Source organism: Suncus etruscus, chromosome 6 (genome assembly GCF_024139225.1).
Source record: "Suncus etruscus isolate mSunEtr1 chromosome 6, mSunEtr1.pri.cur, whole genome shotgun sequence".
Lineage (NCBI taxonomy): Eukaryota > Metazoa > Chordata > Mammalia > Eulipotyphla > Soricidae > Suncus > Suncus etruscus.
In genome coordinates this window covers 36,510,267-36,525,364 of record NC_064853.1, presented here as the reverse complement: position 1 = coordinate 36,525,364, position 15,098 = coordinate 36,510,267, and the positions used below count along the sequence as shown (strand labels likewise).

The following is a 15,098-nucleotide window of genomic DNA, read 5'->3' as shown; positions in this document are numbered from 1 at the left end:
CTGAGCGCTTAGCCAGGAGTAACCCCTGACCATCAAACGGGTGTGACCCCAAAACAAAACAAAAAGAGTATCCTTGTAGAGCTGTATCCTTAATAAAATTACATAAATAAAGCTAATAAAACCTCTATTTTGGTAGGTAAGCACATATTTGTAAGTTGTGATATTTCCAACAAAGATCCATAAAAAATGTTTGAGCAGGCATGCTTCAGGCATATTCTAGAAAAATTTACTATATGTATAAATAAATGCAGAAAAGGATGTTAATTCTACATTGGAAAAATTCCGTTTTTGTTTTTTTGTTTTTGTTTTGGGGCAACACCCATTGACGCTCAGGGTTACTCCTGGATATGCACTCAGAAATCACTCCTGGCTTGTGGGGGGGAACCATATGAGCTAGGGGATCAAATCGCAGTCTGTCCTAGGCTTGTGCGTGCAAGGCAGATGCCTTACCTCTAGCGCCACTGTTCTGGCCCCAGCATTGGAAGAATTCTGAAACAATTTTATATGCCTTTAATTTTTTTTCAGGTACTTAAGCTGTAACTGGTGTACAATAGCCATTAGATAAATTTTCCTATCTGAGTTCATTTTTTCCTTTTATTATATATATACATATATGCGTATGTGTGTGTATATATATATTGCAGTTCCAGGGATTGAACCCAAGGCTTAAAATAGGAAAGGCAAGAACTTTACTGCCAAATTACATCCTTATCCCTCTACCAGATTCCTTGAACTAAAGGTTAACAGAATAAAATTTCAGTTTTCTTGATTGGAAGAAATCAAGGATCACAGACCTTGGATGGTATTCCTAATCAGCAAGATATAATTCTTTTTACAGAATATAGTATTTTAAGTGCCCTGTCCTCCCCTTATATACGACTAAATATCAGATTTTTAAGTACTGAATTACAGAATACATTATAGAATCTAAAACCATAGTACAGCATAGTACAGTACTTGCTTTGAATGTGGCTGGCCCAGGTTGGATCTCCGGCATCCCATATGGCCCCCAAACACTGACAGAAGTAATTCCTGAGTGCAGAGCCAGAAGTAACCCGTATCCATCACTAGATGTAGCCGGAGGGCAAAAAAAGCACAACAAAAAAGAAGGAAAAGTTCTCCTCATTACAATATCTTCCAGTTCAGAAAAATCCACTGATCATCATCAGCCTAAGTTCTATTCTTATTCAAATGAAGAGATAGAAAACTAAACATCTAAATATCTTAGACAAGATTTAAAATATTTTGAATAGTAACCCTGACAAGTTTTCATAAGCGGATGAATCACTGGTCCAGAATCACTACTATTCTGATGTATCCACATCTCGCCTATGCTTTATTGGGGGTGTTGGAAGTTACTCCAAACTCTGTGCTTGGAGGACTAACTGGTGCCAGAAAAGCACCTCAGATCTCCTGCAAGCAAAAACACAGCAGATCAGAGTTATCGTTCCCACATCTCTCTAATCTTGGTAATCCTTACTATACCTCAGTACACAATAGAAAATCTTTTTAAATATCCAATTATTTCTTTGTCGTATTCCTACTTTATCTCCTTTGAGCCTTTCGTTACTTTCTTGTTAAAACTTGACTTTTTCCCTCGGCACTTAAAGACTTTTTCTCCTGACATTTGCCTGTGTAGTTAGTGTTTCAGAGTACAGTTTACTGACCAAGAGCATAGCTTTTGAATCTAGAATGCCAGAGTTTAAATCTGGTTCCATCACTTATCTAGCTCTGGAACTCAGGACACATTATTTAATGTTAGGTGCCTGTTTCCCTACCAAGCAGGATTATATGAATTCATATAATATGCAAAAATAAAATTAAATCCTCTACAGATACTTGCTGCTATTCTTCTCCTTCTTAGCCTCTTTACTTCTAATATCTACATATTCCATCTGAGGAATTCCTTGCATCCAAAGGAGTTTTTATTTCTGGTAAATTTATTATCTGGTAAATTCTTTCTTAACCTTTAAGATCCAGTTAAAAAAATCCCAAAATTCTTTTCAGAATCTATTTCTTGATTGTGTTTGTTTTCAATTTGGGTGGGGCAGTTTTATATTCACTAGTTTTCTCTGAAGAAATTTAGGTTGATTTTTTCTTTATTAGATCTAACTTGCAGTGTATTTTTGAGATTGGGAAGTGGAAAATTAAATACAATAATAAACCTATGTTGCAAAAGTTTTAAAATTTCAAAGTTAATATTCTAGAAATCAGTTTATATTCTAGAAATATTTATAATAAAGTTCTAATTTCTACAAAAAAAAAATCCCAAAATTGATAAATGATGGCTCCCTCCTTTGAACTCCTATCCTATTTTGCTTTTATCCCCCTTAGATTACTTACTGCTGTAATTTAGATAAGCATGAAAAATTTCATTTCTGCCAACAGAGCTCAAGTCCCTTCAGGTAATGAAACTAGCTATTACTTTGTATCTATGAAATGTCTATTGTTTTTCTTGTGACTACATTTATCATATAAATATTTATATGTATAAGTGTATTATTTTACGCCATCTTCATGACTCCCTAAATCAACTTGTTTTATATAGATAAGGATAGTAAAAGTCACAGATTAAACAATCTGCTTATGTGTCCTTAAAGCAATGAGTGTCTAGATTTTGGTCTGAAGAGCCCTGGTCTTTCCGAATCAAAGCCCAACTATTTCCATTATATCTTTCCCAGAAACGGAAGTATATCTGATTATCTTATACATCTGATATCTGATTATCTTATACAATGAGAAGTATAATTGCTTATCTTATCCATCTTTAATCACCTGAGGCTGCCTTTTGTCATCGTGTTAGCAAAAAGGATATGTCATAGGGCACTTATATATCCTACTTTCCCAGATTAATAACAGACTCTCTAGACTCTAGAGCAAATAGATAAGTGAAGAGATTAAAACCCTCCTTCCAAGAAGGAAAAGTTAAAACATCCGAAATCATGACTTTTCTAATCATGCACTTAAAATCTCCTTTGTATTTCATACCATCTGGTTACATCACTCCCTCCCCCCCTCCATCATTTATACCCTTCCAATTAATCCCCTATGTTCTCTACACCTGGGTCACAATCCTCTTCCCTTCTCCACCATCCAGGCATCCTAAATCACATCACTATACAAAGAAATGACTCGCTCAATACGATAGATTCACAATTCCATGCCATCCTCTGCTTCACTGACCTCTACCCCTGCAGTATTTCAGCCACACACAGACCTAGCTGTCACAGAGACATCAATTTAACCCAGTAACAGTCTTTGACCACAACCTTCTTTTCCTGTTTACTTCTAGCTTTGCTCATTTATCTAATGCAGGATATCACAAAATCTTCACGTTCAAAGCTGAGTTCATCATCTATTATTTTCTCTCAACGTTAACTCTACTATTCCCCTAATCATCCAGGCCAAGCCCTTTACATCTCACAAGACTCCTCACCCTTCCTCTGCATATCAGAAAATATGATTCTATCCACCTCATCCCTTTCTCCTTCATTCCTATAATCCCAGTTTTAAAATGTTCCTCAATTATGCTGGATAAAAAGCATCCAGCAATTAAAATAATCACCTACTCTATTAATTTCAAGATACCGGTACTTAGGCATTCAAGGTATAGACTATGACCTGGCTTTTGTATGTATTCCATCCTGACAACTTGGCATTTATGCCTTCCTTGTTATATTCTTAGCAGCCCCAAACTGTTCATGGTTCTGTATGCACGACATTCATTTTCTCACATTGATGCCTTTCCCAACATGCTACCTCAGAAGCACATTTTTTAAACTGATCCTTGCCAGACTTAATCCTACGAGTCACTTAAGACTTAGATCAGGGCTTGGAAAAGAGTACAGTGGGTAGGGTGCTTGTCTTGCGTGTAGCTGATCCAAGTTTGATCCTTAGCATCTCCCAGGTGGTCCCCTACATCACCATCAGGAGTGATCCCTGAGCACAGACCCACAATTAAGCCGTGAGTACTGTCAGGGGTGGCCCCAAACCATCAAACAGAATTTGTTCTGAAGTTCCTCTCTTCCCAAAGCCTTTCCTCAAGTTCTAAGAAAGTCAAAAGCTGTGTAGAGCTCTTGCCTTATATTTTATAATCCAGCATACTTTATAATCCAGTTCCACAAGGATTAGAAAAGGAATAATTATAGAACCCAGTACAGTGCTCAATGTGGTAAATAACTATGTGTACAGGGAGGATTAGAAAACTTTAGGTTTAAAGGATCAGTAGGGTATACATTCACACCAATTCTTTCTCACCAAGTTTTCACTGTTTCCTACCATAAACATTAAGTTCTTGGAAAAAAAGGAAACAGAACTTTTACTGGATTTATCTAGGATGGGCTATGCACACTTTTACTACAACCTACATAAAGGTTTTCTTTAACCCACAGCATTTGCAAAAACATACCAGAAAACAAAACTTAGCACATGTGTTGCAAACTTTTCAAAATCACTGATCAGTCTCCTCTACACACACACACACACACACACACACACACACACACACACACACATACACACACGCACGATTTAAGAATGAAACTAAAGACCCAATTCTAACTGCTATGTGTTTTTATAAAAATAATGGGGCCGGAGAGATAGCATGGAGGTAAGGCGTTTGCCTTTCATGCAGGAGGTCATCGGTTCGAATCCCGGCGTCCCATATGGTCCCCCGTGCCTGCCAGGAACAATTTCTGAGCCTGGAGCCAGGAATAATCCCTGAGCACTGCCGGGTGTGACCCAAAAACCACAAAAAAAAAAAAAAATAAAAAAAAAAAAAAAATAAACAGTGAGGTTACTTAGAATATGAACATGTTTTGAGATGCAGGCACTTCACTGTTTATCTACAAGGCCAGCCATCTCATCTGGATTTAAAATTTAAACTAACATAGGTTGCTTAAATAGGGGTTAAAGATGTTTCTTAACAAATGCATAATTTAATATACCCAGGCTAATTTATTAAGCAACAAACATGTTCTTTTTCATAGTAATACTGGTTCTTCTGCTGGAAGTTTAAAAAAAGAAAAGAATAAAGTGTTCAATGTAATAAGGCCTATTTTCCTGTCTAACAAAATATATTAAATTCCAGTTTGTCACCAAACTGGGTCCCAATCCTTTTGCATAGTAAGAATAATAAGGACTAAATTTATAAAGAGCATTGCAATACTTTGACAAACAGTAGCTCAATGGATAAAGTCTATGTTATTCAAAAGAGGGAAACCCCAGAAATTTCCACAAAATAGGGTGTCTTTTAGTTTGCTTGCATGCACAGGATTGTTATTTCTCTTTTTAACTTCAAACAGCACAGAAATGAGGAAGGGAGTAGAAAACTTTTTATTTAGGTAGGTCAATCCTTTCAGTTAAAGCGCTTCTTGAAGAAAACTGAATAGGTCTTGTCTCCTCAATTACAATAGAAAAACAAACTCGTTTAAGGAGGTTATTAAGAACTAAAAACTCAGAAAACCCAGTGGCAGAGGCAGAGAGGGCACAGCTATGTGTAACCTTCTGTGATTTGGGGGAAAAAAAGACAGGACTCCCCATCCATAGAAGAAGAAGAAGAAAAAGAAAACTACGCCTGGGGAAACAACAAAACGCACTTCTATAACTCAAAAAAAAAAGGAATCCTCTTCTTGGGGGGTAAGTAAACACGGTTTCCAATCACGGAGAGGTGTTGAAATAAGTTGCTACTAACCGGGGAAGTAGATCAGCGATTTTCAAAAACGATTTTAGTTTGACACGATGAGAAAGGGAGATAGATCCTAGCTGACATTTCAATTCTCTTCCAGTCTGCACAGGTCTCCTTGCCCAGCCTCTTTTTCCTTGCACCCAGGGCTGACCCACGGTGGTGGTGGTGTCCACGTGGACAACCGCTTCTGGTTCCTTGCCCACCTGGTAGCCGGTGCGCAGCGGCTCGTACCCGGGGCTAGGTTTTAAAAGAAGCCTCTACTGACAGCTAATGACAGCTCCGGGCCCCTGACACCCCGGATTGTGTCGAAAACACTGCCCTCTCTCCGGTCGCTCCGCTCAGCAGATCGCCCGCCCGCCCGCCCGCTCTTGCAGACTGACAGCCAGCCGCTGCCCGCGCTGGGCCCCGAGCCAGCCCTTGCCCGCCGCCCTGCAGTGCCAGCCCCCATTTGCTCGCTCGCCCTGCCCTGGAGTTAGTTTCCTGTGCCCGGCTTCCTCCTCCCCTCCTCCGCCGCCGGGTCCCTACGGCGTCCGGGCCGCTGGCTGGACACCCGGCCCCGCCTGTCCCTGTCCCTGCGCCCGCGGCTCGCAGAAGAGCTCCGGGCCGCCCGCGCTGGCACGGCGGGCAGGGGCCGCGGGCGCGATCGGACTGCAGACAGGCCACCCGGCCCGTCTCAGCTCCTCGGCCCGCCCGGTCCGAGGTCGGGGGGCAGCGGCCCGGGGAAACGGGGGGCGGCCCCGAGCCTTACCTGCGGGCGCGCCACGGCGGGCCCGGCTCACTCCGTCGCCGCCGCCATGTTCCCGTGCGCCAGGGAGCGAGCGAGGACGCGCCAAGGGGGCGGGCGGCGGGCGGGCGGGAGCGGGGGGCTCGGCCGCGGTGGCAGCTGCGGCGGCGGCGGCGGGAGGGCGCGGGGCGGGGGCTCCCAACCCCGCCCCCCTGGCCGGGGCCGTTGGGGCTCCTGCACACGGGGCAGCGCGCCGCCGAGCGGTCAGGCCCCGGGGGTGTCCCAGCGCCCCGCAGCCTCTCCGCGCCGCGTCTGGAAACGTAGGTAAACTGAGTCCTGGAGAGGCGTCTCAGGGGCTTTGGTTTGCATCCAGCCGGGGCCTCGCGTGGACAGGTGCGGAGACTGGGCCAACCCCACCCCCGAGGTTACTTACTTACTGGGTTCTCGGTTCCCGCACTCCAGTGGACGCCGGGCGTGGCCTCCCGCCTGGAGCGCAAGAGAGAGAGACAGACAGATGTGTAATTCGGAACCCCGCGCCAGCTGTGCAAAGGGAGGACCTGGAGCGAGTTAACCCGGCGTCTCCACCACAGGCCTCTGCTGTCTGTCTTAACCTGTGAGACAGCCCGCAGCCCCCAGAGGCTTGAGGTTCAAATCAGGTCAAGCTGGGGAGACTCTCCCAAGACTGTGCGAAGGGGACTTTTCCCAGCCTTCATCTTCTCTGGCTTACTAAAGTACACACTCTAGCTCTCCGGTGCCAGGCATGACAAAGGATCGACCGAATTTGATTTTTTGAGGTGGTGGCTTTTGCAGATGTTCATGAGAGCTTTTTTTTTTTTTTTGCTTGCTTGCTTTCCTTTAGGGGGTGGTTGTTTTATGGTACAGGTAAGGAGTCCATCCTGAGCTACAGCCTCAATCGGTGCATCATTTTTTTATCAGAGCTGCTAAAATGATAAATTTAACCACCACGTCCACCCCCGCCCCAGATTACCCTCGTTCAATTGTGCGCAAAAGGGAGCTCAGAAAAGGTGTCCACTTCGCTCAGCTGCATGGAGATTCGTCTTCTGCTTGTCCGGCTTCAAAACCTCTGCACTGATCCGAGCCCCAGAGTTAGTGAAGGTGTCCCGAGCCAGCCGCGATCTGGTTGACTAAGGGGGTCGAACAGGACGTGGTCCTCTATTGCAGCCTCTATGCTGGCAGAGGTGGATTAGAGAGAGCAGCGTCTCTCTCTGCTGCTGCTGCTGTCAGAGCTGGCGAGGAATTCAAACTCGCGACCCGCGGGCCGCAAACGGCCCTCATTTTGTGGCCCTGCCCTAGAGGAATCTTTTTCTGTTTTGTTTTGTTTTAGTTGTTTGGGTCACACCCCCCAATGTTCAAGCCTTACTACTGACTTTGCACTCAAGGATCACCCTGACTTTGCCTCCTGCGGCCCCCAGGTAAATTGAGTTTGAGACCCCTGGTAGAATGACATTGACTGTCCTTGTGCGACTAACTTACTTTGTAAGTAACTGACTTTGTAGGTTAGTGGTTTTCATAGGGTGATTTTGAGGTCCCTGGGGGTCTCCAAAATCCTTCCAGGAAGCTCTGAGCTATGAATTATTTTTGTAACAGGGCCAAAGGTTATCTGCTTTTCTTCTCTCTCTCTCTCCTCTTTCACACGGGTACTGTGAAGTTTTCCATAGGCTGAGGGGTATATTGCAACAGATTAAATGCAGAAACAGATTTCAGCATCCAGCTGTTTTCTTTCATCCGGGTGTTAGAGATTTTGTTTGCATAAGTGAAAAAGCATGATTTTTTTTCTCTAAAAAAACGTTTTAAATTAAAATTGTAGCACCTTAATGGGAGACTTGGGAGATAATTAAAAGGGGATGGAGCGAAGACTTAGCATTCACAGGGGCCCCAGGTTTAATCCCTGGCACCTCCCAACCGCCTTGGCACAGCTGAATATAGCTTTGGTGACTCCAAAAAGAAGCATATTTATTATTATAATTAGCAGGGTTTGGCCACACCTTGCAGTGTTCAGGAAACTCCCAGCTTCATTCTCTGAGGTCGTTGCTCAGAGAACCATGCAGTGCCAGGAATCTTAGACCTCTGGCAAGCAGAGCATGCACACTACATAAACATGTAGTATGTACCTGTTTCTGGAGTTAGGAACACACCGAGAGATACTAGGGTCACCTCTGGCCTTGTACTTGGGGGTTCATATATGGTCAGGGGATTGAACCAATGTTGGTCATGTATGAAGCAGACACTTAGCCCTCCTATCTCTCCGGTCTGTGCACTAGCCTCTTGACTTATTTCCGGATTGCCGTTATAATTTTAGTGAATTAATAAGAATTTATAAAAAAAAAAAAGTCCATGTTTTCATTTTTAATATGACAAAATAGTGATAGAACTAGTAATAACAAGGCTCTTCAAGGTTTTCAGTAATTACTAAGAAAGAGGTCCTGAGGTCCTAAGGGTTTATGATTTCTGATCTAGGCTATTGAAGTTTTAAGAGGGGAAAGACAATCAGATTTGCATTTCAGAAAGGCCCAAGTTAAGCCTTGAGGAAAGAGTTCGAAAGGCAGTGCAGGAAAAAAAAACAAAAACAGGAAAGTGAGTGGAATGTTTTCATAGCAACAGCAGGACACAACTGATTCCCCGTCTCTTCGGTCCTTATTTTGGAATCCGTTCACCCTCCCACGTCAGTACCAGGGCATGTGGTCTATGCCTGTTTCTGCTCAACCTCAGGCAATGAGGATTTGCTATTTTGTGGTTGTTGTATCCCTCTCTGACTTTAGCAGTCTCCTCATTCACTTTTTTGTTTGTTTAGGGCTACATGCTCAGAGCTCGGCCCTGGCTTTGCACTCAGAGACCATATGGGGTGCCACAGATGGAACCTGGACCAGCCATGTGCAAGGCAATTAGCTTACCCACTATACTATTACTCTGGCCTCTTGTTTCACCATTTTCTTAAAAGCACTCAAGTCACAGAGGCATAAAGGAAAGGAAGAAATTACCAATGATTGCATGAAAATTTTTGCAATGGGTTCTCCAAATGATACCGCTAAGGATATTATTGCATATACCAAGGACTCTTCAGGTCATGAGAGGGAAAACAGCTGTATCAAAATCTCTACATTCTGGAAGGCTGCTTAGGTATTCTAGAGTGCCGGGGATCTATTCCTTTAGCATTAAAAATAAATAAAAAAGAATGCAGGCAGCCTGAAGATAACATAAGGGCATTGGTTAAAGGTCTTGCAGAAGTGAGGTAACTATGTACATCAAAATTATAGGGGCATTGTAAGCTAAGGACCCAAACTTTAATAATTAATTTTTTTAAATAATTAAGGAAGCAGAGTAGGGAGAGATTAAACCTTAGATCATTAATAGAAGGACTCTAATATTGGTGTGTTTGGAGAGGGAATATTGAATGTCTTGAAACTATGTTATTAAAATTTTTGTAAATCATGATACTAAAATTAAGTTAAAATTATAAATATGCATATCAGAATTACCTATTTTAAAATATATTATAAATGTTCTAGCCTCCTGATATCTAATATATAGGGCCCAAGGGGGAGATGTAATGGTTTGGGGAGATTTTTTAATGGAAATGTATTTACTTTTAATGGAAATTTAAAATAAATAAAATTTTATTATAAAAATGTAGAGTTTTCTTAATTTTTGGGGGGGGGTCACATCCAGCAGCACTCAGGGGTTATTCCTGGCTCTGCACTCAGAAGTTGCTCCTGGCAGGCATGGGGGACCATATGGGATGCTGGGATTCGAACCACTGTCCTTCTGCATGAAAAGCAAACACTCTACCTCCATGCCATCTCTCCAACCCCAGAGTTTTCTTAATTTATTGTAGACATGAATTAGTATCAATACTATGCTTCACTATAAAGAAATTTTTGTGGGCTTTTGAGTCATTAAGGACTATATTAGCCCTAAATAAAGAGACCTAAAATGCTCTGCTTTGGGGACTGGAGTACTCTTGGGGGTTTTTCAAGTTTCTGGCTGTCAGCTGTTATTCTCTGTCATTGTGCCTTCTTATCTGACCTTAACTTGCTGAAGTGGGAAGGTAAGTCATCCAGACTTCCTAGGCGGAATACAGTTGTCTCTGAGAGCTGAGGGTCAGTCATGGGATGAAGCACCAGAAAGATCGACTAAAGGCCACAGAGTTAGCCTTGACTTCTCTGCTTTGTTTGCTCTATAAAATCTTTTACCTTTCACAGCATTATCATGAAAGGATTACCTCAGTACATTTAGCTTAAATTATCAACTCTCCCTCTCTCTCTCTCTCTCTCTCTCTCTCTCTCTCTCTCTCTCTCTCTCACTCTCTCTCTCTCTCTCTCTCTCTCTCTCTCTCTCTCTCTCTCTCTCTCTCTCTCTCTCTCTCTCTCTCTCAGACTTCTTTGTCCCTAGCTCCATTTCTATCTATAGTCTTCAAACTTCATACAGTAAAAACCCAAAACTTGGACTAGGGGAAACTCAAGTGATAGAACACATGCCTTGCATGTTGGACTCCCTGAATTCAATTCAATGAATTCAATGCTTGGCACTGTCCCCTAAATAGGCCCTGTCTTGAAAAAGTGACTCAAAAACAAAACAAAACAAAAAAAAAAAAAAGGAAAAAGAAAAATGGGGACTGTAGAGATAGCATGGAGGTAGGACATTTGTCTTGCATGCAGAAGGACAGTGGTTCAAATCCCAGTATCTCATAAGGTCTCCCGAGCCTGCCAGGAGTGATTTCTGAGCGTAGAGCCAGGAGTAACTGCTGAGGGCTGCCGGGTATGACCCAAAAACAAAACAAAACAGAAACGAAAAGTGACTAAAAATATAATAAGTTAGATCTAAAATGAAACAAGGGGCCATCCCTTTCTTAAAACTCCTCTTGATTTACACTGGTGAGAAGTATGGTGTTGAAATTATATGCATAGGAAACCATCATGTACATTATTATAATTAATAGAGCCTCAATCAATCAAAAAAGAATTTTAGAAAAACCTGATTTAAAATTCTCCTCACAAAGCCTGCCATGACCCTCTGCCAACTTAATTGATTAAAAACTATCAATATACAACTTACTATAAAACATTCTTGTAGGGGCCAGAGAGATAGCATGGAGGTAAGGCATTTGCCTTTCATGCAAAAGGACGGTGGTTCGAATCTCGGTGTCTCATATGGTCTCCTGTGCCTGCCAGGGGTGATTTCTGAGCATAGAGCCAGGAGTAACCCCTGAGCACTGCCGGGTGTGACCCAAAAAAACAAAAAACAACAACAACAAAACATTCTTGTAGGCACTTTACATATAGTATCCTATCTAATTCTTGTGACAATTTTCACAAAATTATCTTACAGAAAATACTAATTAGGATCTTGATAGATGTGAAAACTGAGGCCCAGCTAGGTCTTAGAGCTAGTAAGTGAGGGAGCCAGTTCAACCTACAGATGAACTCACTTTCTCAACCACTGTGCCCAAGTGAAATGGAATGTTCCAGAGCTCTCATAGCAAGCACCCTCCATGTCTGAAGGCCAGTATCTCTTTGCACCACCGTGATAAGCTTGACTTCTAGCCCACTTATGCAGGGAGGTTCCTCGGGGTAGGGTCAGCATCAGATTGACACCAGGACCTCTGAATTTCTTTAACCTGATAACTAATAAAAATTTTAATTGAATACTTGTAGAATATCTGTATAAGATTATTTTAAAAAGTAAAATAAAATAGGGGCCAGAGCTGTGATGCTAGAGGTAAGGCATCTGCCTTGCAAGTGCTAGCCTAGGACGGATTGTGGTTCGATCCCCCGGCGTCTCATATAGTCCCCGGGAGCCAGGAGCGATTTCTGAGCGCATAGCCAGGAGCATCGAAAGGATGTGGCCCAAAAACCAAAATAAATAAATAAATAAAATAAAATAATCTAGACCCGCATGGACAAACATTAGTCAATGGATCAAGTGTGGGCCAAATCTGGTTAACATATGGCCCAGGTGCTCTAATGTTTTCTACATTTTTAAATGATTCAATAAAATTAGAGAAGACTCTTATGACAAGTAAAACAGAGGAGAGTAAAGGTTTTTATTAGAACCCCATCAGGCTTTCTCACAGGTAGGGAAATGAATACAAGAACAGTTAGAGCACAGTGATTTTTTGCTCCCTAACAAATGATTATGTGCTTTGAAGGTTAGCATGCATTGATTAGCTCACAGTCCTGTAGCTTTTAAGTCTGGTAGGGGGTGGCTAAGTTCTCTGCTCAGGGGGTTTTCAGGGCTAAACTCAAAGTGTTGGCAGCCACCTTCTTCTCTGGAGGCCTGATGGGAAAAGGCCTGCTCCAAGTGCCCTCAGTCTGTTGGCCGAATTCACTTCTTTGTGGTGCCAGGTCTATCTTGCTTGCTGCCAATGGCAGATCCCTCTCAGTCATTGCCAGCTGGCCCTCTCCATCTCATCACAGGCAATGTCTATCACATAAAATTCTCTCTCACTTCATTGTGTCTTCTTTCTTCCTTCTTCAACTAGTTAAAGAAAACTCACAACTTTTAAATGATGTGTAATGAGGTCAGGTTTGCCAGGATAATCTAAGAAATACTGGCATAACAGAACCAAATCACAACAGTGAAAACTGGCATAAGAGAACCAAATCACAACAGTAAAATCTGACATAGACACTGTCCTAGAGATTAAGCAGGACCAGGACCAGTGACTAGGAATCCTGGGGATATCTTGAAAATGCATAGAATGTTTCTGTGAATATCCAATAGTTTATTCTAGTTCCCTCCATTTGCCATTAGTAGAGTCCATTAAAAACTTTTTGTTTGGTTGGTTTTGGTTTTGGAGCCACACCTGGTGACACTCATGGGTGTCACTCCTGGCTATACATACAATCAAAAATCTCCCCGGGCTAAGGGGACTATATGGGATGCCAGGGATTGAACTGAGATCTGTCCTGGATGAGCCACATGCAAGGCAAACACCATACCATTGCGCCACCACTCTGGCCCCTCCATTTAAAAACTTTTATCTTTTCTCTACTGGAAGCCACTTGATGTCATGGGTGGGGGAGGCTGGTGGGTCACAGAATAGGAGGAGTTAGTGAGGTGTTGAAGCAATGGTCTTGGCTGGCTTCACCAGGTTCTTGGTTTTCTCCTGTGTGCATGCCTCTACTGAGTCTCCTCTGTGCATCCAGAACTCATGACAAATTTTATGTCCTCCAGTCTCCCTGGCTCATCATGATCTGTTCACACATACTCTATACTCCCTAGAACTCACCATCTGACCCTTTCCCAAAGCACTAATCCTGATCACAGCAATCCTGCCAAATCTGTTTTCATCTCCATCCTTCACAAATCCTGCATCTATTTGCAGGAGGCCTGATGGGAAAATGGCCTGATGGCCAATGCTGTGATGTTGAAAACAATTCTTTCCCTCTTGACTATCTTACCTGTGACTTGTAGAAGCAGGTTCAGATCATGTCATCAAGTTAACCAGAATTTTTGAGAACATGGCAGAGAGGCTGCTTTGGTACTCCTATGCCAGAGGCAGAGATCAAACTGGGCCTTAGTCTAGTCCTCATTTTACTAAAAATGTACAAGGAGAAGTCCTTGGCTGGAGGCCCACAGAGATTTTGGATCTGAGGTAATGTCTGCAAGGCTCTTGATGCACTTCTTTTTTCCTTTGTTTTTTGTTTGGTCCACACTCAGTTGTGCTCAGGAGTTACACCTGACTCTGCACTCAGGAATTAACTCATGGTGATGCTCAGGGAACCATATTGAACCATATACAATCCAGGCATTCTAAGTGAGAATCTTCTTACCGTGCCTAACACACAGCAAGCACTTTACTAGCCCTGTCTACTTTCCCAGTTTCTTGAACTTGAATCAAACTCTGAAATACTTATCATTCTCCCCACATTTAGTGGGAACTTTTAAAATTGCTTCTTATATGTGAAGCAATTTGTACCTCCTCCCTCCTTTAGTTTCTTGCTCCTTCCTCTTTCTCCCACCATCACCAGCTTCACTCCTACTCACCTATCTACTCAACCAGATCCTTGCTGAGTCCCTCCCTTCCATCCTCTCCCCAGACTGGGTCAGACTCATGCTCTCCTCAGAAGCGCATTCTCTCTCATTAGCACCCATGTCAGGTTAGTGTGTTCATTTTGTCTGCCAGAGAAGCTCAGCTCCCAAAGACGAGAACACTCTCCTGGCTCTCATCTCTTCACCCAGCACCTCTGCCCACACCAGAGTATGACGGTGCTCAATGGATATTCACAGTATGAGTGTGCGTGGTAGGGCCCTGCCAGCCCCAGACTATAGAGCAGAGAGTTAGCAATCAGACTGTCTATACTTTAACTCCTAGGGAGCTGCTCATCTGTTTGAGGGTTTGAGAGCGTTGCAGGGAGAGTGTTAAGTTTCAATCTCCTTGTTTATCTAGACACTTCTACTCTTGTTCCTCTCATAAAATATCAAACAAAAATAGATCCAGGAAACACTGACAAACTCTAGGCTCTGTCTGAGCTTCTAGATAAAGGCTGTTATTGTTAGGAAGGTGATCATTAATTCAACCTGCCTTTTCTTTAGGGTTTGGTCATACATCCTTACAAAAGCTCTCATTCTTTTTTTGTTTGTTTTCTTTTTGTTTGGTTTTGGGTCACACCTGGCAGTGCTCAGGGGTTACTCCTGGCTCTACACTCAGAAATCACTCCTGGCAGG

The 15,098-nt window shown here is 42.8% G+C and overlaps 2 protein-coding genes across 4 annotated transcripts in view; one reads left to right on the top strand and one right to left on the bottom strand.

The window, feature by feature from the left end:
• Window positions 1–6,549, bottom strand: part of SCMH1 (Scm polycomb group protein homolog 1) — a 207,877-nt gene extending 201,328 nt beyond the window's left edge. For all 3 annotated transcript variants that reach the window (XM_049774735.1, XM_049774739.1, XM_049774737.1), the window contains exon 1: window positions 6,435–6,549. The gene's annotated coding sequence lies outside the window, so the exon portion shown is untranslated. The remainder of the gene's footprint in view (window positions 1–6,434) is intronic.
• The window catches only part of CTPS1 (CTP synthase 1), a 1,052,426-nt gene that overhangs the window by 242,106 nt on the left and 795,222 nt on the right, over window positions 1–15,098 (top strand). The gene's annotated exons all lie outside the window — the stretch shown is intronic.